This window comes from Lithobates pipiens, unplaced genomic scaffold (assembly GCF_037356315.1).
Source record: "Lithobates pipiens isolate NorthernLeopardFrog02 unplaced genomic scaffold, aLitPip1_a1.2 Scaffold_22, whole genome shotgun sequence".
NCBI lineage: Eukaryota > Metazoa > Chordata > Amphibia > Anura > Ranidae > Lithobates > Lithobates pipiens.
Window position 1 is genome coordinate 108,391,333 of NW_027507784.1, and position 26,048 is coordinate 108,417,380.

Below are 26,048 nucleotides of genomic sequence, written 5' to 3' on the forward strand. Positions count from 1 at the left end.
CTTTTTTTTTGCATTGATACATGTCCCCTAGGGCAGTACCCGGATCCCCATATACTTTTTATGGCAATAACTTGCCTATAAGCCTTTAAAATTAGGACTTTTGATTTTTCATGTTTGTGTCCCATAGACATTAATAGGGTTCGCATGTTGGCTAGAACTTTTTGCCTGTTCGAGGTGTTCTGGTGAGAAACGAACCGGGGTGTTTGCCCCAATGATGACAAAGAAAATGCATACATTGAAGAGTCTGATTAAGAAAGCTGCACAAACACGGACTCTGCATAGCAATGTATGTGACTTAAAGTGGAACTTAGTCAGAAAGGTGAGCTGGCCCCTTTTGTAGGTATAGTTATGTAAAAAATTTGTACCTATACTGTTTAAAATCCAGTAATACATGGTCTCATCCTGTAAAGGGTGAAGTTCTGCTTTAATCAGTATAACATGTGGCTGCATACCATAGTCTCTCAAAGACTCTATGCCAACAAAGAGTCAGGGGTTGATTTACTAAAGGCAAATAGACTATGCACTTTACAAAGTGCAGTTGTACTCTGCAAGTGAAGTTGCTCCAGAGCTTAGTAAGGGAGGTAAATCTTTACTTTGCAAAGAGTACCCAATCACGTGTAACCAATTTAAAAAAAACAGCATTTCTGCTTGCACGTAATTGGATGATGGAAATTAGCAGGGCTTCTGCTCATTTACTAAGCTCCGGAGCAGGAGAAGAGAAGGGTGGAAAATGTTTCTAGAACAAATATATTTCTAACAGTGTATGTGGTTTTCTTTTGTGAAATTACATTTCATTACAAAATTAAATGTTAAAAGCCAACAAAATTTTGAAGTACTTTTGAATGCCATTCATCGAGTCATAAAATGTACAAAGAATTGTCATACAAATGGTTGTATGAATAGTCATACAAATATTTGTACCAATGTTCATTCAAAAATCTTCTAGTGTTTAGCCAGCTTTACAGTTACTAATTGAGCAATGCTACTTTTTTTGTATTTATTTTATGGTCAGCATCTAAATGTAAAAGTATTTTCAGCTTTAGCCTGAACTAAGCACTTTCTTCCTAATGTACTTGCTACCTTTCAATACTCATATATTTTTTTGTGGCTGTGGCTGCCTATTTTACAAAGTTCATCAGAATGGCAGATAGTTGTTATGCAGAAGCAGTAACTCAAATAATGTGAGATGCCATTTTTCTCCAAGTCTTACTGCTCTGCTGCCTCTAATAGCAACCCAGAGCTCAATTTCCTCCTCGAGAACATTGCATTTCATGTGGAATGTCAATTATTAAAAAGCATTGTCCCGTGTCTTACTTTCCACCAGATGAATTAACTTGCACAACTTGCTAATTTAAGTAAGTAATCTATGACTTTTCATGCAATATGCTCAAGGCCCTATGCCAGGATTTTTATAAGTATCAACAAATTCATATTTTACTATATACTGTATTGTAAATTAAAGAACAAAATATCATGTACATGCTTATTGAAAGTTGGATGTGCATATGTATTCCAACTGGTTTTAAAATATCTGTAATTAACTTTGCTCACTTCTCACTAAATAATTCTAAATCAGCACTACAAAGAGCTTCCACTAAATCTTAGGAATGCTAGTAATATACATGAGCCTTCAATATATATAGTGAACTGCGGATCATAAGTAGTTTATAAAACCGTGTACAAGGAATCAGAAAAAAACTGTGTTCTTTGTACACTCTTGTAGCTTTTACTACCTCAGCTTCAGCTGCAGGAAAAATTATAAAAAAACTAAATGCTCACAGAACCTCAGGGCAACACTGATGTCCCGTACACACAAGCGGATACACCCGAGCGGTGGCGTACAACACTACGATGAGCCGAGAAAACGAAGTTCAATGCTTCCGAGCATGCGTCAAATTGTTTCTGAGCATGCGCAGGAATTTTTCGCAATCTGAACTTTTTCCGACCTAAAATAGAGAACATGCTCTCAATCTTTTGCTGGCAGGAATTCAGCCGCAAAAGTCCAATGGAACATACACATGGTTGGAATTTCTGACCAAAAGCTCTTATCGGACTTTTGCGGGCAGAATTTACAATCGTGTGTACGGGGCATTACTCCTCTTTTCTCTGGACTACAATAAACATAGACAGACATACCCAGCTTCATTTTGTTCACTTTGTTAGTTTGGTTTCAACTGATCCCACCTAGGAGAAATGTTGGTGAACAAACTTAAACTGGATGGACTTGTGTCTTTTTTCAACCTGACTAACTATGTAACTATGTACACCGCTGATTCTACATTTGATACTTTCCAGGTTCCAGTGCACTTTAGATGTCGTACACGCTCAGAAAATTAGTTGAACGCAAACTTATATCATGTATATATGAGGGATCCTGCGCTATATATAGAAAATGGAAGGCACAGTTCTATTCCAATAGGTGCAGCAAACACTTTATGAGTTGGCTCTCATTTATATATGAAATAGAATAAAATGGTGTTGCGCTCCTAAATAAAACTCAGCAGCTACTAAATGCTCAATCTATATCTTAAAAAGGTGTCAAAGATATAATAATGTAAATAATGGTATAAAAAACTAAAAAACAAAGTGCAAACGTGCTTAATAAATCTAAAATAATGATATCAAGCAAAAATAGAACAAAGTGCATCTGTGCATAGCATATCAAAATATTAGAATAAGACTTGAAGGTAATATACAAGTGATTCAGATATCAGCGGCAATAGTGCTGTGATAAAACATATAATATAAAGTGGTAAAGTGCATACAGCAAAAAAAACTTCAAAAACTGATTGGGTTTAATCAGAGTGACCCATATATAGTCCAATACGTGAATAATATGGTGAAATATCACAACCAAGTAAAATAGTGCAGTTGTGTGTTCTCAGTGCCAAGCCAACTCTCTCCGTTTAGGTGATTTTCACGTGTTAGTGCTGGCCACACCAGGTAATTACCTTACTGCTGTAAGGTATACAGCGAAATATTCTTTAATAAGGAACACTTGAATTCGGGAGATAAACAGGGGGGGGGGGAACCTTCACACTTCTCTAGCGTCACCGTCTTCCATCAAATTCCTCCGTGGATACTATCAGCATATACACTCAAGGAATAAATAGAGTCCCCCATAGTGTAGTAGATTAAAATAATATCGATTTTATTAAAACAAATATCAAACTACTCACAAAGGTAGAGAAGGACAGAGCGCACAGCAAAACAGATCAACGAGCGTGTCGCTCGGGTGTAGGCGTCACTTCCGGTTTCCTACGCATTACGTCACACAGTGACTTCAACTGGGATGTTTCCATAGCGGCCGGAAGTGTTTTTTTGAGAGGACTGGGCGGGTATACCCCGCCCATTGTTTACATATCACGTCACGCTCAAAAGACATTACAGAAAGAGCGAGCAGTCAAACGGACACAGAACGAGGACTCGAAACAAATAATGGTGGAAATTAATAGTAAAGAAATTTTCATCTAAATAGAGAGCACACTGCTTGCTATACAAGCCCAGTAAATAACTAGGACTAACCCTTATAGCTTATAATAAGGAAACGCTCGCAGCCATTTTTTAGGAGACTATATTTACGTCTCTACAATGGTGAGAGCAGACATTGTTTTGGAGGTAAATGTCTAATTATGTATTAGACAAAGGGTATTCGTCTTGTTGTCATTTTGTTGGTGTCAGTATCTATTAGATGTAGATGCCATGATCTTTATAGTAATTATTAGTTATGCCATCATTTAGAAATAATTCTAAAAGGCAGATTAAAAGTGAGCAGGTGCAGAAAAAATTATATATATATATAAAAAAAAAAAAAAATATATATATATATATATATATATATATATATATATATATATATATATATATATATATATATATATATTATAATATATATATATATATATAGACAAGTGGTCATGTAGACCGCCATAATTTAAAATTTCAAATGTAAGAAGCAATGGAGGATAAAAAATGATTATATTAAATATTAATTTTACTAAAAATTATGAATATAAAAATTATAAAAACAACAATAGAGAAGGATCATGGAAGTGACGTATACATTACAGATCATATGATATATATATAAGATCTAATAATATATATAAAAAAATCTAATAATATATATATAAACAAAGGGGTTATAATGCATAGCAGAGAGAGAAATAAATGGTGGAGGGAGAGGGGATGTCAAGGGGGCACTAGAAGTTACTGATGAAACAATTCAAATCGAATTCCACATTCAGTCCTCTAGGGACAAAGGTGTCAAGGGAAAATATCCATTTTGATTCAATCTGGCTCAAAGTCCTTACTTTATGCCCCCCTCTCCAATGTTTAACGTATGGGACAATACCCCAAAACTTCAGGTCCCTAGGATCCTTTTTGTGATGTGTAGCGAAATGCTTGGAAACGCTATGTTTGTCAAATCCCTTTAGGATATTTTGTACATGTTCCTTGAGCCTGATCCTCAAGGGCCTCTTTGTGCGACCTACATACTGTAGGCCGCAACTACACTCTAAGACATATACAGCACCTTCTGTGTTACAACAAATGAAATCTCTGATTTCATGTGTATTACCTGTACTTGTAGATGAAAATTGAAATACTTTGTTGGGTTTGCTTGCTCTCGTGCATGCAAAGCACCTCTTACATGGATAAAAGCCTTTCCCTGTAAAGAACGTAAAGTTCTTTATGGGTGGATCTGGGATATTTCTTACTATCCTATCCCTTAATGTCGGAGCACGTCTATATATAAATTTCGGTATAGGTGGTAAAACATTATGTACATCTTTATCATTCAACAGGATATGCCAGTGTTTCTTAATTATTTTTTCCACAGTTTTATATTGGCTATTATAGTCCAAGATTATTGCCCCATCGTTTGATCGTGTTATGCCCTGTACACATGGTTGGACATTCGAACCACAAAATCCGTCGTATTTTTTCAGACGGATTTTGTCCAAAACTTGTACACGGTCGCACAAAGTTTTCAGAAAATCCGATCGTTCTGAACGAGGTGACGTCAAACACGTACGTCGGGACTATAAACAGGCCAGTAGCCAATAGCTTTCATCTCTTAGTTTATTCTGAGCATGTGTGGCACTTTGTACGTCGGAATTGTCTACACACGATCAGAATTTATGCGATCGGATTTTGTTGTCGGAAAATTTTAGATCCTGCTCTCAAACGTTGTGTGTCGGAAAATACAACAGAAAAAGTCTGATAGGCCTCCAATGGGTTCTAAGCATTGGATGTCCCCTGTTGGTACCCAGTTTTGGGGTATGATGTCCAAGCCGTGTTGGGGTGGCACTGGACTTGGTGGGGGGTGGGATGTTGTGGTTTTAATTTTTTTTGTACCACTATGTTTGCTAACGTTTGTTTCTACTAAAGGTACTGTGTTAAAGTCATACAAGCATTTTTTGAATTGGTTGCTATTGTGTTCTGTGCGCTCTAACTTGGCCATGACTGCCCTGCTGATTCTGGCCCGCCTATGGTTTATTGTTTACGCCCTGCACCCACCATGAGCTCCTTAAAGTTCCTTACGTGGAATGTCAGAGGCATGCGGAACAAGATAAAACGCACTGCCACCCTGACATTCCTTAAGTCTCAGCGTGCTGACATTATCGCGCTTGTTGAGACCCATGTTACTGGCCATCTCCAGTCCTCTCTTAAGAAACCGTGGATAGGTTGGGCGTACCATGCTACCCACACCTCATACTCCAGGGGGGTTTCGGTCCTAATTGCTAAAAGGGTGCCGTTTAACCTAGTGCTTCTCCAGACGGACCGGCAGGGCAGATATGTATTCCTGCATGCCACCATTAATGGATCCCCTATTTTGATAATAGCCTGCTATGTCCCCCCCCCCCCATAACTCAGTTGTACTTAAGGAGGGCCTTGCATTTATGGCACACTACCCCTCGGTGCCGGCAGTGTGGTTAGGGGACTTTAATATGACCCTCATTCCCGCTCTGGACCGCATGGGCACCCCGGACTCCCCTGATGACCCTCCAGCCCATACCAGACTACACCGTATATTGACCGATTTTGCTCTTGTGGATACATGGCGCCACAAGCATCCCCATGCTAAAGCATACTCGTGCTTCTCAGCCAGCCATAACACAATGTCCCGAATTGACTTCATTCTCATTTCACAGACTCTGACACCCAGACTGGAAGATGTGGGCTTTGCTCCGAGAATCCTCTCGGATCACGCCCCCTACTCCTACTTGGCGGCTGAACCCATTTTGGCTGGCCGCCCTGCGGGAGCAGGGGGACATCTCTACGGAGTTGCAGCACTATTTTGCAGTTAACGGGGACTCCACTACATACGACATGGTGTGGGACACATTTAAGCTTTACGCCCGCTCCCTGCTCTCCACGCGCATTAACAGACTTAAGCGGTCGTCCAAACTTGTTGTCCAACAGGCTACGGAACACCTACAGAGATTGGAGGAGGAGTTTCATCGAGACCCCTCGCCTGACGCAGCCACTAATCTTAAGCTCCAGCTACGACAGGTCTCCCAACTACATACGGAACAGGCCAAGCAGCGCATCTTTTTCTGTAGGCAAAGGGTATTTGAATATGGAGAAAGATCGGGCAAACTACTCGCTTACCTCGCTCACTTAGATTCCCGTCCCCCGGTCGTGGTGTCGCTGCTTGACACCCAGGGGAATGGTATTACGGATCCACAACAGGTGGCGGAGGAGTTTGCGAGATTTTATCGAGCACTCTATGCCACTCGGGTCACTCATACTCCCCAAGACACCAGAGACTACTTGGCGAGAATTACATTTCCCAAACTGACAGACGCCCAATGTGACCTTTTAGAGGCCCCCATTACTGAGGAGGATATTTCCAAGGCAATTTCCTCTCTGGCCACTTCTAAAGCACCAGGACTTGACGGTCTGCCGCTAGAATTTTATGCCACCTACTCTGAAATTTTGACCCCTAAACTCCATGACTTATATGAGTCCATATTTGACACGGGAATCCTACCCCCTTCCATGAGGGACGCACAAATAGTTGTGATTCCCAAGCCAGGGAAGGACCCACACTATCCGGAATCATATAGACCTATCTCTCTACTACAGGTTGACATTAAAATACTGGCTAAGATTCTTGCCTCCCGCCTTAATCAGGTTATCCTCTCACTGATCCACCCTGACCAGACTGGCTTTATGCCAGGAAAAAACACCGCCATGAATATCCGCCGCTTACTTATGAACATCCAGGGATCCCATGATGAAGTCGGCTCGCGGGTCGTGGTGGCTTTGGATGCTGCCAAGGCCTTCGACTCCGTGGAGTGGAACTACCTGTGGGAATGCCTCTTGGGATTTGGACTTGGCCCCAACTTTATCCGCTGGGTCCAACTCCTGTATCAATCCCCGAGGGCCAAGGTGTTTGTGAACGGCTGGCTCTCTGAGCAGTTCCCGCTGGAGAGAGGGACTCGACAAGGCTGCCCCCTTTCCCCCATGTTGTATGCGTTGGCTGTGGAGCCACTGGCTATTATGGTTCGCGCAGACGCCAGAATTCGTGGTCTTAGGATAGGAAACCTGGAGGAAAAGATCGGGATGTATGCTGACGATACACTCCTATACTTAGCCGACTCGGGTCCCTCCCTTCTTGCAGCCCTCCACACCATAGACTGTATCGGTAGTCATTCGGGTCTGAGCATTAACTGGTCCAAATCCCAGATCCTTCCGCTTGATCATTTCCCCCCTGTACCCACGTCCCCTCCTCTAGATCTCCCTAGGGTTTCCGTGATCAAGTATTTAGGAGTGCAGGTCACTAGATCGCTGACAGACTATGTACCCCTAAACATTGAACCCCTTTACGCCCTGATTAAGACCAAGACACAAACCTGGGCAGACTACCTCTGGGCGTTATGGGACGCATCAATCTGGTCAAAATGATACTTCTGCCCAAGATACTTTATTTGGTGTGGCATGCACCCCTGTATATACCACAAAATTTTTTCAAGACGATTGAATCAATTCTCAATTCATTTATATGGGGCCACAGCAGACACAAATTGTCTTGGAGACTTCTGAAGAATCCAGTGACAATGGGAGGGGCTGCCCTTCCAGATTTCCAGGATTACTACCTTGCCTCCCAATTGTCCCATTTTTATCACTTTGACAAGAGCGAGCTACCAAGATACCAGACATTACTTTGTAAACGCCCTGATGACCCTGCTCACACCCCACTTCAGTCAGTCCTTAGGGCTCCACTGTCAAAACGTTCCCCCTATCCAAAAGTAGACATGTTGACGCATCACCGGAGGATATGGCGGATGGCCCTAAACAAACTTGGGACCCCACAGGTTCATTCTTATACTCCTCTCTGGTTCAACACTCACTTGCCCGAACTGCTGTCCGTTCCAGACCCCGCAGCTTGGACGCGGTATGGGATATTGTACATGCACCAAGTTATGACTAGCTCTGGGCTTAAATCCTTTCAAATGCTAAAGGAAGAATTCGCACTCCCTAACCATCTCTTCTTCCGATATTTACAGCTCCGACATGCGCTACAGACTCAGTTTCCCGGCTCCAACCCCCCCCTGACAGTCCCTCCTATAGTAGATATAGACACAGGGGCTGAGCCAACCAGGTTGATCTCTGCCCTCTACTCCGCCATCCGTCTCCCAGGTTCCGGGGCATTGGCTTACGCCGCCAAGGCCAGATGGGAGGTGGATGTTGGATTAATTGAGGACGAGGAGTGGGATGATGTATTGGGGGATGTGAAGAGAGTATCCCCCAGACTTTCGGACCACCTCACACAGCTGTACATCGTACATAGGACATATCTGACCCCCCAAAAGATAGCACGGTTCAAACCCACGTATAATCCGGGATGCCGCTTATGCGACCACGCCACAGGCTCCTTCTATCACCTCATATGGTCCTGCCCGGTTATACAAACATACTGGATACAGGTAATTCGCTTTCTCCATGACCAGATGGGCTCTCCTGTTAGCCTCGACCCGAAGCTGTGCTTACTTGGTCTCTTGCCAGAATTTGATGCTGACAAGTCTCTTAGTACCTTTTTACATGAAACACTGTTCCTGGCGAGAAAAGTGCTTGCTTGCGGCTGGATGCAGGCCCTCCCCCCCCACGGTCCAATGCTGGAAGAAAGAGGTTAACGATACCCTCCCGTATAAGAAATTAATATATACGCATAGAGGATGTCCACTTAAATACAAGCAGATATGGGGCAGATGGTTGGGGGATGGGGAGACATGTACTTGATATGCTGTTGTATTGATCCCTTGCCCCCCTCCCTCCTCTGTTTTTCCCTTTCTGTGCTTCCTCCACCCCATGGGTCTGCTTTTATTGTGTCCCCCTTCCTCTCCTCCTTTTTTTTTCTTTCTCTCTCCGCCCCCTGCCCCTTCCCCGGTTGACACGGATTGGTCTTACAATGATGCTACCCATGATGGGTATCTAAACCCTATGCAGCGCAACTATCCCAAAGCACTCATGTATGCAACACTGCCTTGGCCAGGTTGGCCCTTATTACCTGATGTACCTTATGTATGCTTACTATGTATGTTATCTTCTCTGTTTCCTTCTTTTTGTTTTTTTTTTCTTTGTTTTTTTCAATAAAGTTTGTTTTTCAATTAAAAAAAAGAAAAAGTCAGATAGAGCCCACACACGATCGGATTTTCAGTCAACATAATCCGATCTGACTTTTTCCATTGGAATTTCCGACTGTGTGTACAGGGCATCATAGTTGTCCCCCATGTCATTCAGAAAAGCTCTAAGGTAGTGCAAAAATTGGTCCTTAAATGTTGCCCAGCTAAACAGTTCTACCTGTATGGACTACAATTCATATGCCTGTTAATATACAGTATGTAACATTGGTGGGTTTATAATTGTAGCATCCTATATATAAATAAATATAGTAACACTACACTACTACTGTATGTAATGTATATAAATACCTTAAATATGTACTACACACTTTAACAAAAGACATTCAAATTACAAAGAACAAATATTAATTGTCAGAGCAAATAATAATAATGTGTAAAAGAATGTGTAAATCGAGCAAAATAAAGCATAGAACGATAATCTGTATTTCAATGTGCAATCTTGAATATTAAATAAATCCACTGGTATCACTTAGTACTCCAATCTGTAATCCCACTGTAACCCTACTGCCTACTGGACTGGGACCCACCTCATCAGAATGACCACCTGTTTAAAGGTTTGTCACATGCACTTTATAATCTCTTTTATTGGAATCACACTTCTCTCTATAGTATTGGACTATGTAAAGATTGATAATCCACTCACTTATTAGAACATTCTTGTATCAGCATATAGGTGTGCAAGAGGATTTTCATAGTGTAACTGACTTATTATTTATAACTAGACATGTGCGCCGTCAATAAATTTGCTTTGTTCCGTTCCATTTCGTATTAGGCGTTCGTGTCTAAAATTCAATTTGGTTTTGTACGAAATACGAATTTTCTTAAGGTTAGTTTTCGTAACAATTGCGAACGTTCGTTATGATGAATTTAAAAAGCAAAGAATACCTCTCTCAATATGGCAGTTGTCGACTCATTATGCTAATTTATGAGGGGCTCCCACCATCCCTGTGCTGTGATGACTTCCTGGGGTTGTACCCCTGCTGTGCTCATTATGAGGGGCTCCCACATCCCTGTGCTGTGCTGTGCTGACTTCCTCCTGGGCCTGTACCCCTGCTGTGCTCATTACGAGGGGCTCCCACCATCCCTGTGCTGTGCTGACTTCCTGGGTTTTTAACTTCATCATAACGAATAATCGTAATTATTATGACAATGATAAAACGATATTAACGAACATTCTTATTTTGTCTGATTCTGAATCTCCCATCGACTACCAGTACCAGTCTCCCCCTCCCATATTAAAAAAGGTAATTTTCCCAACCCTCACTCAACAGCAGAAGAAAACCTCTGACTGGTCAACAAAACACCAGTCACGTTTTCGTTGTAATGGAATTTGGATCCGAAATCTGTGTCTTTTATATAAATTGCACTTGTAATTCTGCCCATTTTATGGTGATAATGCTCTGTCCTTTTATATTTGTGTTGTCAGAAGGGCTTTCAATTTAACTATATATGGTGATTTCAGAACACATAACACAGGCATGGTACACAGTTGTCACCATAAGGAAACCTTGAGCAATGCCATGCAGCACATGTAGACAGGAGAGAGCTGAAAAGGATACATTAAACTAAACTCACCTCCCTCAATACTGTCTTGGAGAATGAATATAAAGTTCAGATAGAATTAATATATAAAAAAAATGAATTAATACATGTATAGTAGACTGAATATTTTGTTAATTCAGATGGTTTTGAAAACCAGGGATGCATCTAGGAACACAGCTTTCTACTGATAAATGTACACAGAAAATTGCCATATCTGCTGTTACTACCCAACGTGAACTAGAGCCTTGTGCACTATAACTAGACATGATTCATCCAAATATTCAAATGATGCACAAGTCTGACACAAGAATAGAAGAAATACAGCAGCGCTGAACTCATGTGCATCTCACCATATGATTGATATCAAGCATTTTCATAATTAAACACTTGTTTCAACCTTGCTGTCGCTCCTGACCTTGCTAAAGGTATTAATCTTTCCAGTAATTCAGTACATTTGTTTCTGCCACATTACTACCCCAAGATTTAAATTTACCATTGTGTTCAACAGCTAAAGATCTATGTGCAAACAGTGTAGCAAGTCAATAGATAAAATAATTCTTATGAAGAATATTGTGCCAAAAGCATATTTTCTTTTTTTGTAACAATAGTTATTTTTTAGTGTAACTGAATTTTAGTGTTCTTGATTCCATAACATATAAAGCAAGATGATATATACTGTAAATCTCTTACAATGCAATGCATTTATTTCTATATATTAAAGTAGATCTAAAGCTAATAATCAAAAATCTTTACCAGGTCAACATAGTACTGAAGGCTGTTTTGATTCTTTAAATCTAAAGTTTTCATTAAGGGACAACTTGAGCTTTTGTACAAGTTGCCCTTTAAGGCATGCCCCTACACCCTGATTGCAGCCCATCTGGTCCAGTCCATACCCTTGTCCCGGTTACAGTCATCTTCATTGTGCAGCCCTGCCCAGAGATGCAAAGCTTCTTTTTCCTAAAGAATTCTGCTGTATCCTCGTCATCCCATACTTTTCAGGACCGCCAAAGCTGCCATGAGTACAGTTCCCCATAACAATGAATGGGTCCATGGTGTGTGAGAAGGATGAGGGGGATCCGGACAGTCTGCTACTGGGGTCTCCTGCTTTTGTCTGTGTATTAAGATATTATGTGTTTTAAGCTAAGCTTGTCTGTCCCATGGATAATTGTTAATTGTGTCACCTATTGTTTTATAAAAAACTATTAAGGGATGTGTTTATACTTGTAATAATGTATATTGTACTTTCTGAGCTAGAAACCAGAAAATCTGACCCAGAATGAGACCTCTGAATCATCCAGGTGGCTAATTAACCTAATGTTTATAGTATATGTTGGTTGTTGTAATTATATTCCTATGTACAGTTTGTATTGTTAGGGTAATATGATCAGGAGGGGGGATGTCCTCCTGTGGGATATAAAAGTTTTTTTTTTTTAGTTTCAACTGGAGGAAGCGGTATATGATGAAAGCACTCAAGTCGAGTGTGGGACATTCCTTTACACACACATGTTTGTAAAGAGGTACCCATCTCATTCCAGAATTTCCGACAACAGATTTTTTTTTCAGAAAATTTGAGATTTAGATCTCAAATTTTGTGTGTCGTAAATTCCAATGGAAAATGTCCGATAGAGCCTCCACATGGTCAAAATTTACAACAAAAAGCTCCCATCAAACATTTTCCATCTGAAAATCCGACCGTGTGTAGGCGCCATTAGAGTCTGCAAAAGACTTGAGACTGGGACAGAGGTTTACCTTCCAACAGGACCACAACCCTAAACATACAGCCAGAGCTACAATGGAATGGTTTAGATCAAAGCATATTCATGTGTTAGAATGGCTAACTCAAAGTCCAGACCTAAATCCAATTGAGAATCTGTGGCAAGACTTGCTGTTCACAGATGCTCTCCGTCCAATCTGACTTCTTTTGCAAAGAAGAAGGGGCAAAATGTCACTCTCTAGATGTGCAAAGCTGGTAGTGACATACCCAAAAACACTTGTAGCTGTAATTTCAATGAAAGGTGGTTCTACAAAGTATTGACTGGGCTGTATTTGCTGAATGCAAATGCACGTTTCTCACTTTTCAGATATCTATTTGTAAAAGATTTTGAAAACCATGTATCATTTTCCTTCAACTTCACAATTATGTGTAACTTTATGTTGGTCTATCACATAAAATCCCAATAAAATACATTTACGTTTTTGGTTGTAATATGACAAAATGTTGGAAATTTCAAGGGTATGAATAATTTTTCAAGGCACTGTATAGGGTGTTCAGATCAAAGGGGATATGGGTTCATAGACAGATTATGAAATGCAGCTGTGAGCCTGTGTGGTTTTGAAGAGGGTGATATTTAACATTTCCAATTTAGTAGTGTTTACTTTGGAATTGCTGAGATTGGCAGAGTTTGAATTTCAGCAGAATATTGGGGAGACTAATGACTGGTTGATTAAAAAAAAACAGTCATTGGCAAAAGTCATCAGTAGAGAGCTAGCTTGTGAATTTTCATACCAACCCGGAGACCTTAATAGATTTGGTGTCTCTCAGCATTAGGGCAGTCGTTCCATCAACAGTGTCTAAAGCAAGGACGCAATAGTGGGCAGGCATGGGTGGGTGTTATTATGTTTGTAGAATGGGTCAGAGAGGATGCATTTTGATCTAATCCATGCTCGACAGCTTGCCGTATAATACCAAGATCTTGTGGAGGAGGAAGTTGCCTACTCGAATTTAATGTAAAGAGGCTTCTAGGAAGGATCTACTAACCTTGGTCGAACGTGTTCTCAGAGTCAACTGTGAAGAGACAGTAGGAGTTTGACTTAGAATGAGCATGGGAAATTAGGTCAAGTACCTAAGAGGTGTTGTCCCTAGCTTCTCAAATTAGTATAAAGCCTACTTGATACTTTTGGATTAGACTAGGGAAACGAGGCAGGAGTAGGTTGGTGATCATCTTTGTAAAACATTTGGCAACTAAAAATTAACAGTCACTAATTTGATACAATTGAGGTCTGGTATATGGTAATTTGAGGAAATAGAAAATACGATATTATTAAGCATATACCTAGGCGCAGGATTTCATTGTCCCAATGGGAAGGAAAATCATATTAAGGCAATAGATAGGTATGCGTCAGAGCCAGAAAAAGTAATGGTAGAGAAACATTAGTTGTGGTTTCCTCCCATGATAAACATGTTAAAGTAGAAATCTATATAAAACAAAAGTGAAGCAGACACTGGCAGTGTCTTGCAAGCCAAAGAGTTGGTTCCATGTGTCAGGATCAGGAGGAAGTAACAAATAATAAATATGCAGCAAGCAGAGCAGCTTATGGAGACTGGAGTAATTAGTTGGAGGGGAAATTTCATTAAGAAGGAAAGTTTCAGATTTCTTAGTAATGGTGTCACTATCTCCAATATTCTGCTTGCAAAATGCTTTTTGGAACATGGTGGAAGATGGCAGACTTTACATTTTTGAATGCTATGAGTTGAAATGAACAACCCCAGCGGTATTTGTATTTATATAATGTTTTAACGTTAACAAAAAAGGAAAGGAAAAAGACTATATCGGTACCTGAACGAGATATACGGACAAAAATTAATACATTTCTAGTTTTATTGATACAAAACACAGACCATATACATATAAAAGTTAAAAATAAGAACACATGTTCAAGTATACTTTAATAATCAAGATCATAGATACTGGTTGACGCGTTTCGCCAATAGCTTCCTCAGAACCAGATAAGTATGTACCTAGAACCTACAAAGATCAAAAAATTGCACCCAGAGAAATACCCTTTTTTTTTTTTTAAATCAACCAATTTTCCTTCCCTTAAAACTAATCCTAATATATTTCCTACAACAAGTGACCAACGATGTAAAGAAACTATATTTTAAATCTAATAGACAGAGAAATATCACCTTTGAACAACATCAAGCCATTGTTCAATTACAAAACAATAAGGAAATTACCATTAAAATGGCAGACGGGGGGGATGTTGTAGTAATGAATACTAAGGATTATCGACAGATGTGCCTTGTCCAATGAGGATTGGTATCGTCCCATTTCTATGGAACATATATTAACCTTATAATAATGGGATAATTAAGACATTTTTGAAGCATTAAAAACTACCCATCCTAGAATAACGTCATTTATTCTTGATCGATGAACCAATGGGCATGTTCAGATGCCATGGATGTGAATATTGTAACTGGATGCTAGAAAATTCATCCTACAGGCTTTCTAATGGGGAGGTTTATAATATGAGATTTTTTGCCAATTGCCAGACCAAGGGAATTGTTTACATAGCGTTCTGTAAATGTGGCTCATTTTATGTGGGCAAAACATTTAGGAACTTCTGGAGACGGGTATATGACCATATATATTACGTAAGGAAAAATCTGCTTTATACCCCCATAGGAAGACATGTAGCTCTAGAAGACAAGAATGACACATCCATGGTATGCTTTACAGCTTTAGAAAGTATCAGAGAAGATCCGAGAGGGGGCAACATTGATCAAAAGTTGTTAAAATGAGAGGCTAAATGGGTGTTTAAAATGAATGCTACGAGGGCACCGAGCCTGAATGACTCTCTTAGCTATAGACCCTTTCTCTGAGATTGAGATCTTTATTTAAAGAGCAGCGCTCCTTTGTATGCCTACTTTGGGGTAGATCTGTTATGAGGATTTATTTTGGTGCTTGTATTATTAACCTGTATGTCCGTTCTTCAGCTGTTCTGTGGGGGGATATACTGTTCTGCCAATTATGTAAATGAGATGTATATAATGTTTTTTGTTTTGTATATAGATTTGTGCTTTATTGGTATATTCATGTTGGACAAAATATGGGAGTAAGATATGAGGTAAAAGAATTTCTGTATATATATGGGGATTATAACTTTAATCTCTTGTACAGGTGGAATGCATGTTTGTGCATTCTTAGGACTCGGAGTTATCGACTTGGATAGCATCGGGGATTGGAGGACAATGGAAGTTTCTCTCCGTTCACCCTTGGTAATAGTGTTGTGGTGGTGGCGTCAAGGGGACCTCCCCGTTCCTTAGTTGATGTCGCATTTGTAATATTCCAGACAAAGGAATATACTAGTTCTTCCTAGATTACCGGAGATTTTCCGCAGTTATTTATATGTGATTGTTAGTCTCCCTGAGTAGTCTATTTTGACGGTCTAGGTATCCATTTTTGAATTTAGGTTAACATTAGTGCACTGGTAGCCTTTGTGCGTTAGCGCTGATGGTATGGACATGTTGGGATCCAATTTGGTCCAACTAGCGTCTTTTGTATGGTCTCGGATGGCATGTGATTGACACGATTGGGATCATCACTTGTGTGCAGATACGTATTCTGCCACAAAAGGTGCATGCACTGTTGCATTCTGGTGTGCTCTTGCGCATGCACAGATTTCGTCATAGAATAGGCGCATGCAATGATGTATATTTTGTGTGCGGGGATGCATTAGATATGCGCCGATGCCATAGAGTATGCGCACACAATGATGTATAATTTACGTGCAAGGGCGCATTATATATGCGCCGATGCGCTTAGGTGTCTCCATGGAGATACAAGGGAAGTCTGTCCCAGCTGTTAGGAATTAGATTAATGTGCAGTTTTGGCAAGTGATTTTGGCGCCAATGCGCATTTATAAACAGCTGAGACTGTGTCAGTCAGTCTCTGTGTGTGGATGTTTTTAGGTAAGGAGCTGTTTACTATCTTTTTTATATGGTTTTATTTGCATCTGATTGGGATTGTTTGTTATTCTATGTGATGATTAATTGGGATCACTTTTTCCTTATTCCATATTCTCTTAGGAACTTTTTATCAGGGACACTGATGTGTTCCTTATAAGTTGGATCCTGTCTATGGACTGATCATCTGAGAACACTAGTTGTTTGAAAACATTGACTCCAGTATGGGAGAGGCCCTCTAGTGGTAAACACTAGGTATTTACCTTTTGAAATTTAAATCTACTATATTTAGTTGTCCTATAGGTAGATATGGGAGTATTTGGTATAGCTCCCGTATTTAATTAGGTATGCATTGTCTAGAATTATGCCATTAATTGGGCGCTTTCCTGGAATTTTTAGGTTGCTGATTGTGTTTTCTCTTTTACACACATGTGTCCTTAGTTAATCAGAGGGGATATCTTGATACGACAGTTGTAAGTATTTTTAATATGACTTTATAATGATGGCTATTTGATTACTCCTAAAGAGACCGGATACTATGAGTTATATTTTAAACAATTGTTTCAACAGATAGATCTATTTGAATGGTATCCTCGGGTCCTGGGGTTGCACAAACATTGTCCACTCTTTCCCTAAATCTCATCTAAGGGTAATACACCGTCTCCACCTTACGGGCCTTCTCTTGATGTCGGCCTGTTTGGGGCTGTACACATGTAAGTCAGTCCGATCCAATGTATAAGTAAAATAAAATATTTATTAGTGATGTACGGTATATATAATGAAGTATTGTTAATGTATACTTGAAGGATTTGACTTATATACCCCTGCTCTCCCATTTTTTAATCTTTGTAGGTTCTAGAGTCATACTTATCTGGTTCTGAGGAAGCTATTGGCGAAACACGTCAACCAGTATCTATGATCTTGATTATTAAAGTATACTTGAACAAGTGTTCTTATTTTTAACTTTTATATTTATATGGTCTGTGTTGTGTATCAATAAAATCTTGTTCAGGTACCGATATAGTCCGTCTTTTTCCTTTCCTTTTTTGATAACGCTATTTAGGATGAGGTACCCCCTTAGCTTTTATCATATATTTTGGATAATGTTTTAACGGTTTGAGAACTGTTTTTAGGGACTGATGCATGATCAGTACGTGTCTAGAAATGTTTGGCAGCAGTTGAATAGGAGTGCCCTTAAATACATAGATTTTGTTTTTATCTCTATATGTTTCTCTATTGGCAGATGTGATGAGGAAGTTCTTCAACAGGAAAACATAAAAACAGAACCACACATTTATGAGTATGAAGAAGGGTTAGAACTATGAAAATGGTTTAAATGCTGTCTCTGCCCTTTTGTCCATTTTTGTATGGGCATCAGACCAGACAGAAATATTATCTCTACCCCACCTAATCTAAAACATAAAAAAAAAATCTCCTTAAAGTGATCGTAAGCCTTTTTTTTTTAGAATAACAAACACATTATACTCACCTGCTCTTGTTTTGCACAGAGCAGCCTTGGGAGAGCTGTATTTAGAAGGTTTTTATTAATGAAAGAAAACCTTCAACCTTTAGAACCATTTTAAAGTATATTTTCTCCATAACATTTATTTTGTCGTCTAAGTGTGTTTTCACATATGTTATAAATCATAGGCTCTATCATTTACATGTAACTCTTCTTCTGAAGTACCTGGGCGATCCTGCCAGACAGTCACCTTTCATCTTTGTTCTAAATTGACCACACAAAGCAAAGAAACTGATCTGTTCTTGTATGGTTAGTTTTCATCCTTTGGCTGACCATTCAGAGGTATGGGACACTGTGCAGACACACAGCATGCCTGTTTTGAGTATATTGTTCATCCTCCATAACCAGTTAGGAGCTGGGGAATATTTCATGTCCCTGTCTCTTTTTTTTTTTTGAACAACAGGAGTGCTTTATTTCAGATATACCATTACAGGATACAAACATAATAAGGCAGAGGAACAACTCAGTCATACAGCCAGGCAATTACAGAATAAGCACTGTAGCACAGAGTGTCATACAGTAAAAAAGGATAAACAGTTACTCCGACAGTGAATCTCAGAGCAGGTCAACTTTCACCAAATATAGTACATAGGATATACACATATAGCTAGACTCAGGCCACCGTGATAGTTACCGGGCGGGGGGGGGGGGGGGGGGGAGGGAGGGGGGAGGACAGGAGGGGGGGGGCAGGCACCGAAAAGGAGGAGCAGGCAAAGTCATGGTCCCCACAAGACCCTCAAGCAGCATCACCGGAGGTCCACGGGAGCCAGATCTTGTCAAACTTCCACAGACAACCCCGATTGTGGTATGTTAGTTTATATAATGGGAGGGCGGTATTGATGGCTTGTTCCCACTGGGCTACACTGGGGGGGCGAGCTGAGAGCCATTTGCATAGGATCACTTTCTTCGCATAGAAGAGGAGATACGAGATCAACAACTTCGAGTGATAAGGCGTGTGTTCGTCTGCATGAATGCCCGTCCCTGTCTCTTTAACTTACTATCGTGAGAACATAACAGGCTTATACTGGGTTGAGGTTTTCTCAGTTTGATATTGAGGCTATCAAAGCAAATGTAGCTGTCTGGCCTTTTTAGTGTGGAGAGTTAAAATTCTCCTTTTATTCTGGGCTTGTTTTATATTTTAGGTAAATTGCAAGCTGGCCACATGGGAGAGCTTTCTACTAGTGGCAACAAATGTTACCACTTTCATTTACACAGTGTGTGTACACTAATGGCGCGTACACACGTAGCGGACTATCCGGCGGACTTTCCGAACGGGCTACTTGCCCCCACACAGCACTTTTTCAGCGGACTAATACGGCGTACTAAGTCCGCCGGACTATCCGCCGTACTTTTGAAATGAACGGACTCGCCCACACACACGGAGGAAAGTCCACTCATTTTGAGCGCGTCTCCAGGTAGGCGGGGCCTGTGAAGGATGCGTCGCTAGCCCCGCCGCCTGGTATGGACTTAAAGGGGAACCCCAACGCCGAAAAAATCGGTGTGGGGTCCCCCCCAGGTCCACATCAGACCCTTGTCCGAGCACGCTACCCGGCCGGCCAGGAAAGGGGGGGAAAAGCGAGCTGTGCAATAAACTATTTTATCTTGTGTGTTGTGTTTTTTTTACTTTATTTTACAGGTGAATGGGTAGGGGTACATTGTACCCCATACTCATTCACATAGGGTGGGGGGCCGGGATCCGGGGGCCCCCTTATTAAAGGGGGCTCCTGGATTCCAATAAGCCCCCCGCCCGCAGACCCCGACAACCAACGGCCAGGGTTGTCGGGAAGAGGCCCTTGTCCTCATCAACATGGGGACAAGGTGCTTTGGGGTGGGGGGGGCGCGCGCCCCTCCCTTCCCCAAGACACCCCCCATGTTGAGGGAACGCGGTCTGGTACGGCTTAGGAGGGGGGGGGGCGCTCGCTCGTCCCCCTCTTTCCTGGCCGGCCGGGAAGCGCGCTCGGACAAGGGTCTGATGTGGACCTGTGGGGGACCCCCACGCCGATTTTTTTTCGGCGTTGGGGTTCCCCTTTAAGTTCATACCAGGTGGTGGGGCCAGCGGCGCATCCTTCGTGGGCCCCGCTTACCTGGAGACGTGCTCAAAATGAGCGGACTTTTCTCCGGGCGGGAAAAGTCCGCTCATTTCAAAAGTATGGCGGACTGGTATACGCACGGCCGGATTGTCCGATTGGAGTGCAAAACTTCTTTCTAAGTCCGCCGTACTTTCGGGTAAAAAAAGTCCGCCGGAGGCTACATGGGGGGGATTGTCCAGCGGACTTGAGTTTCCGGACTTTTCTACCCGATTGTTTGATCGTGTGTACGCGGCATTAGTGTGTGCACACTAATGATGCATTAGCATATCTCCAATCTTTCTGTGTCACACTGGGAGCAGAACTATCATACGCATGCATGCTGCTTTCTCTTTACATTCTGAAGTTTAGCCCTTAGGAACAACAGAGGTAGCATATATCAACTATTCACATACATCAAACAATTAGAAGTTTCTCCATGGTAAACGAGGGATAGTAGAAACTGTTCTGGACAAAATTTGGCAATCCAGTCTCGTTCTTTGTTTACACACCAGGCAAAGACAATTGTCAGGTAAACTGACTCAAACCTTCCTCTGAAACTTCTTTCTCATCTGCTCCGCAGATGAGGGCATTTCTTATTATTCCTGAATGACCCAGGAGGCTGTGGTACACCAACCTGTTAAGACCTCAGGAGGTTGCTGCATATGCTCATCAGAATCTTCTGTCACAAAAACTGATTCATTATCCTGTTTCTTGGACACAGCTGTTGAAGTTCAGGTTTCACTCCAGGGTCATCTCTGAATCTTAGATCCCTTCAATTTTGTTCAAAGAACAGCTATTTAATGAAATGTCTATCAATGAAAGTGGAAGGCGTATGTCACCTGGTGTGAATCTCAGAACTTGCACCCTAGGTGTTTCTCTGTGGGATACATCCTCTCCTTCCAACAGCTTGGACTGGACTAGTGTTTGGCATCTCTACAGCTAGTCTCCTTTGTAAACCCCCATTTGTTTCTATGTGACTTTTTGGGATCTGAATCTGGTTCTGTCTATGCTTCAGAAAAAATGTCTATTTGGACCCTTCTCTCTACACTAGATACTTAACATAGTGTTTCTTTTAGCCATCACCGCTGTGTGATGAGTTTTGAATTGGTGGCCTTATTCTTCAAGGAAATCTTTCTGCCTCTGCACAGTCAATAGGCGGTGTTGAAGTCGTTTTTTTCTTGATTAAGATGGTTTCTGCTTTTCACTTCAACTGGGACAATCTTTTTCCGTCCCAGTGCACCAAAAGGTTGTTTGCTTCCACTGGCCAGACCTGGTTTGGGCTGTGTTAGTCTATTTCTCAGCCACTGCTTCTTTCAAGAAGCCTGTTTTTTTTTTCTTCATCTCAGATGGATCTTATATGGTTATACCAGCTTTTGGATCCACCGCCATCTCTAGGTGGCTCAGACTGGCCATCACTCTTCTTAAAGTTTGAGGGATCAGTTTGCACCCTATCCCATCTAGGTCCACTCTACTAGTTATGTCCATGCTTCTTTTTCTTTTTGGCATTAAGCAACTTTTCCCAAATTTACTAGGTTACCACCTGGTCTTCTGTTTTCATTCTTTGAATTTGGATGTTTTCTTGGGTCTGTTGACTTATATTTGCTATGTTGCCCACATCTGGAACACTTTTGGTCATCCTAAAGGTTTTAGACTTCTTTTTACACTCAATAGATGAGAAATATATATTTTTGTACTCATCTTAAAGGGTACATTGAAGGACATGGGGACAACCCTCATCAATCTCTTGGCTCTACTTTGCTGCAAAACTGACGTATGCTGGTTGTGGGGTTTTCCTCTGCTTAGGAGTTCTGTGTCCCTCAGTGGACTCCAGCAAAAGGATTTTCATGGTAAATACAAAAAATCATTACTTTATAAAGTGATAGAAGATTATGTATGCTTAAGGATGAGTGGAATTGAGGGTTTTCATCCCCCCAAAATTGAATTAAAATATATTTGGCCAAAATGCGTTCAAATAAACATGGAAGGTGAAATTGGAGTGTTTTTTTTTTTTTTTTATTGTTATACAGGCTTCAAATCATTTCTGAGGGCTAAAGATGCTCCTTTCAACTATTCTGGACATGTTTGTGTGCCAACAACATACCCTCGTTAGTCTCAATATTACACTGTTAGAATAAACTTAATTATTAAAAACACATTTTTGCACTGTGAAAAAACACAGTGAAAACAATTAAAGTGACAGTACACAAATATAGATCAAGTAAAAAAAAAAGGAAAATTACTATAAAAATAAAAACTATTTCCTTTAAACAAATAAGCTCAGTGACCAGTAGAAAAAAATCAACATTTTTTAAGGAGAAATCAATTTAGCTGAAATTAGGCTGCTCATCCTTATTTATGGTAGTATAATTGTTATATGGGAACGTTGGAGGGGACCACAAGATTGCACACAATGTCCTGAAATCCAGTGATAGCCATTATTATTGTCTTGTTGACACCTAATTAGGGCTTCATAGAAAAGACAAATAAATCATATATCTACATGTACACATATCTACATGCACTGTTTCTTTCTTGCAACTGGTGTGGGCTGTACTGCATAGTTTGAGTGTCATTTACACTCAGGTTAGAATGATACCAGAAGCGATTTTGTTCTTCTAACATAGAAGCTCTAGTTGTGAAGAGATGGCCTGTGTCAATGGGCAGGTGACTGGAGTCATTGAGACTAAACAAAGTGCAGAATCAAGCATAGAGGAAAAATAGGTTAGAAAATGTAAATGAAAATTGGAAGAATGTGCAGCAAATTAATTACAAGTAAAAAATGTTTCAATGGTGAACTGACACTTTAAATGAAATAAATGAAGCTGAAAAGCAAGCAAGAGATACAGAAATATGATCGGATTGTCTTTTCACGGAATCTGCCTTTTTTTCAGTTTTGTGCCTACAGCTGTGATTGTTGAAGTGTGACTTTAATTTGCAGCACCATGCCAGGGTATTAATAGACAATTATTTATTGCAAATCTCAACCATTTATAATATTTACTATCTGACAAGATGTAAAATTTTGATCGAAATGTTAATATGTTCATGACATTGCATAATTTTGCACCACGTCCAAGAATTTTTTTTTTAACTCTCATGTAAATGAATCGGACTTTCTAGAGTAGGAAATTGTGTTTTAATGGATGATTGATTTACAGCTCAAAGTTAGCAAACTGTGTGCTCACTGAACTGTACTAGCAGGCTGCAATTGGCCAGACAAATATCTCTACAAAAGCTAGAGATAAAACTAGCTTAATTTCACAATGGAATGGAAGAGATGGAAATGTTGATATTTATGCTATTTCCTTTTCAGTTAAAGGTTAACCATGTCACACACAAGAAATGGCTGGAAAGGTTTTCTGCTCTTTTAATACTTCATTTGGAGGATAAGTTCAATTATCCCTTTTGCCACCCACACTGACCTAAACTAGCCTCCTCCTCAGATGCATAAATACCTTGAACTGATGGCCATGACTGATGGCATTTATTTATATCCTGACCTGAACATCCTTTGTGCGCCATTTGAACATGCGCAGATGTTTTACTTAGACTTCTATAAGAGCATGTCCTGCTGCCAGAGATGTTTGCTTGATGGTTCCTTAAAAAAGTTTTGGCCAGCGCACACAAGATGATCGGATCAGAATGTAAACAAATACCAGAGGTCGCAGTCAGTGAATAGAGGTACAATAAGTATTCATCTGGGGGAGGGGGAATAAGTGCACTTTTCCTTTGAAGTCTAACTAAAAAAATGTGTTTTCATTTTAGATAATATAGAGAAAAGTTAGAACCTCTGTCAGTTTTTTTTATTGCTGTTTACGTCTCCATTAGCCCTGGTTTACACCGGTGCAATTTGCCATGCGATTTGTCAGTTCCAATTGCATGACAAGTCGCGCCCCATTGTCAGCAATAGAACCATTTAAATCGCCACGACTCATGTCGCAGTGACTTTGAAAAAGGTTCCCGCAGTACTTTTTTCTGATTTCATTGCAACTTGCATTGACTTCTGTTAACTGAAAATTGGAGGTACAAATTACACTGACCTGCTTTGAAATCGTGCTGCAGTAGCCACACTGGTGTGAACCAGGACTTAAGATAATTGCTCCTCATTTTCTATTCTGGTGACACCAACACTAGGCCAAGAAGTGAGGAAAAACCCCAGTAACAAGGAGACATAGACACTGATTAAGATTGAATATAATTTTTATTGTTACAGACCAAGTAACAGTATAAAACAGTAATAGTTGAGGGGGGAGGGGGGGTACAGAATAAAGAAGGTTGGGGAAAGGGGGAAGGGTAGGGAGTGAAGTTCTTACAAAACAGCTTACAGGCATCTACAGAGTCCAAGCATCAAATTATACAGCAAAACCCAAATAAGTGGGGGAGAATCATAGACCCCTCTCTACGGTTATGTCCATACAAAAATCCTGCGTGGGAGGCCTATGCAGGCAGGGGGCTCGTGAATCTAAAGTTAAGCCACGTCACTGAGGAAGCGGGCTGAGGAAGAGTGATGGAGCCAAGGATATCACAGGGACATATAGGTATCCCATTTGTCAGTTCGTTTGGCGTGCAGTTCCTCCATGAGCATAATATCGTTCATGGCATCAGTCCATCTCGTAATCGGGGGGACAACATCCGTTTTCCAGAACTGCGAAATGACGTGACGAGCTGCGGACAGAAAGAATCGAAGCAGACTCTTTCGGTGTGAGCTCATGGAACCTGGGAGTATGGAGAGTAAAGCTATGTGCGGTGTCGGTAACACAGAGACATCATACATATCATTATGAATTTTAAATACCTTATCCCAAAAGGGGCGAATCCGATCACATTCCCACCACATGTGAATATATGTGCCGCTCCTCCGTGGCAACGCCAGCACCTATCCGAGGCCTCTGGAAACATTTTGCTCACCGTGACTGGATCCCTATACCATCTCGTCAACAGCTTGTAGTTTTTTTCTTGTGTGAAACCAGATATGGAGGATTTGTGAGTGATCATGAACGATGTGTTCCAGTGCGTAGTGGATAGTTCAGTGCCCAGGTCCCTGGACCATTTCTGTGTATAATTTGGGAGTGTTATAAGAGTGTAGCTGAATGTCTTTGTAGATCTGAGACAGTGAATGTTTAGGTGTTTGAGAGAGACCACACATGTCCTCGAAGGTCGTGAGAGGTCTATGTATCAGGCCGGAGAGATGAAGTGACTTGCAGTATCGCTCTATAGTTAGTCTGGAGAGCCAGTCCATCTGAGTTAACGGATGAGGGTCTATGGGCGACCAGAACAACCCCGTGGTAGCCTGTATATATTGCTTGGCGGTAGGCCATTGGTCTCTAGAGTAAGAGCCGCATTGTCTCCCTGTGTGCAGTGTCGGGATTGCCGAGTTGTCAAATAGGGGCGACATGGGGCTCGGATCCGTAGAAAGGTGAAGGGTCGTCTGTTTGCGATACCATAGGGTGAGCGCTGCTGGAGTCAAAGGGGATAGTCCGGGCATGGAGCGAAATTTCGCATGATAGCCCCAGAGGAGGGCTCTGAGATCAACCCGAGCCATGGTCTGTTCAATTGTCGTGGACAGTTTAGTC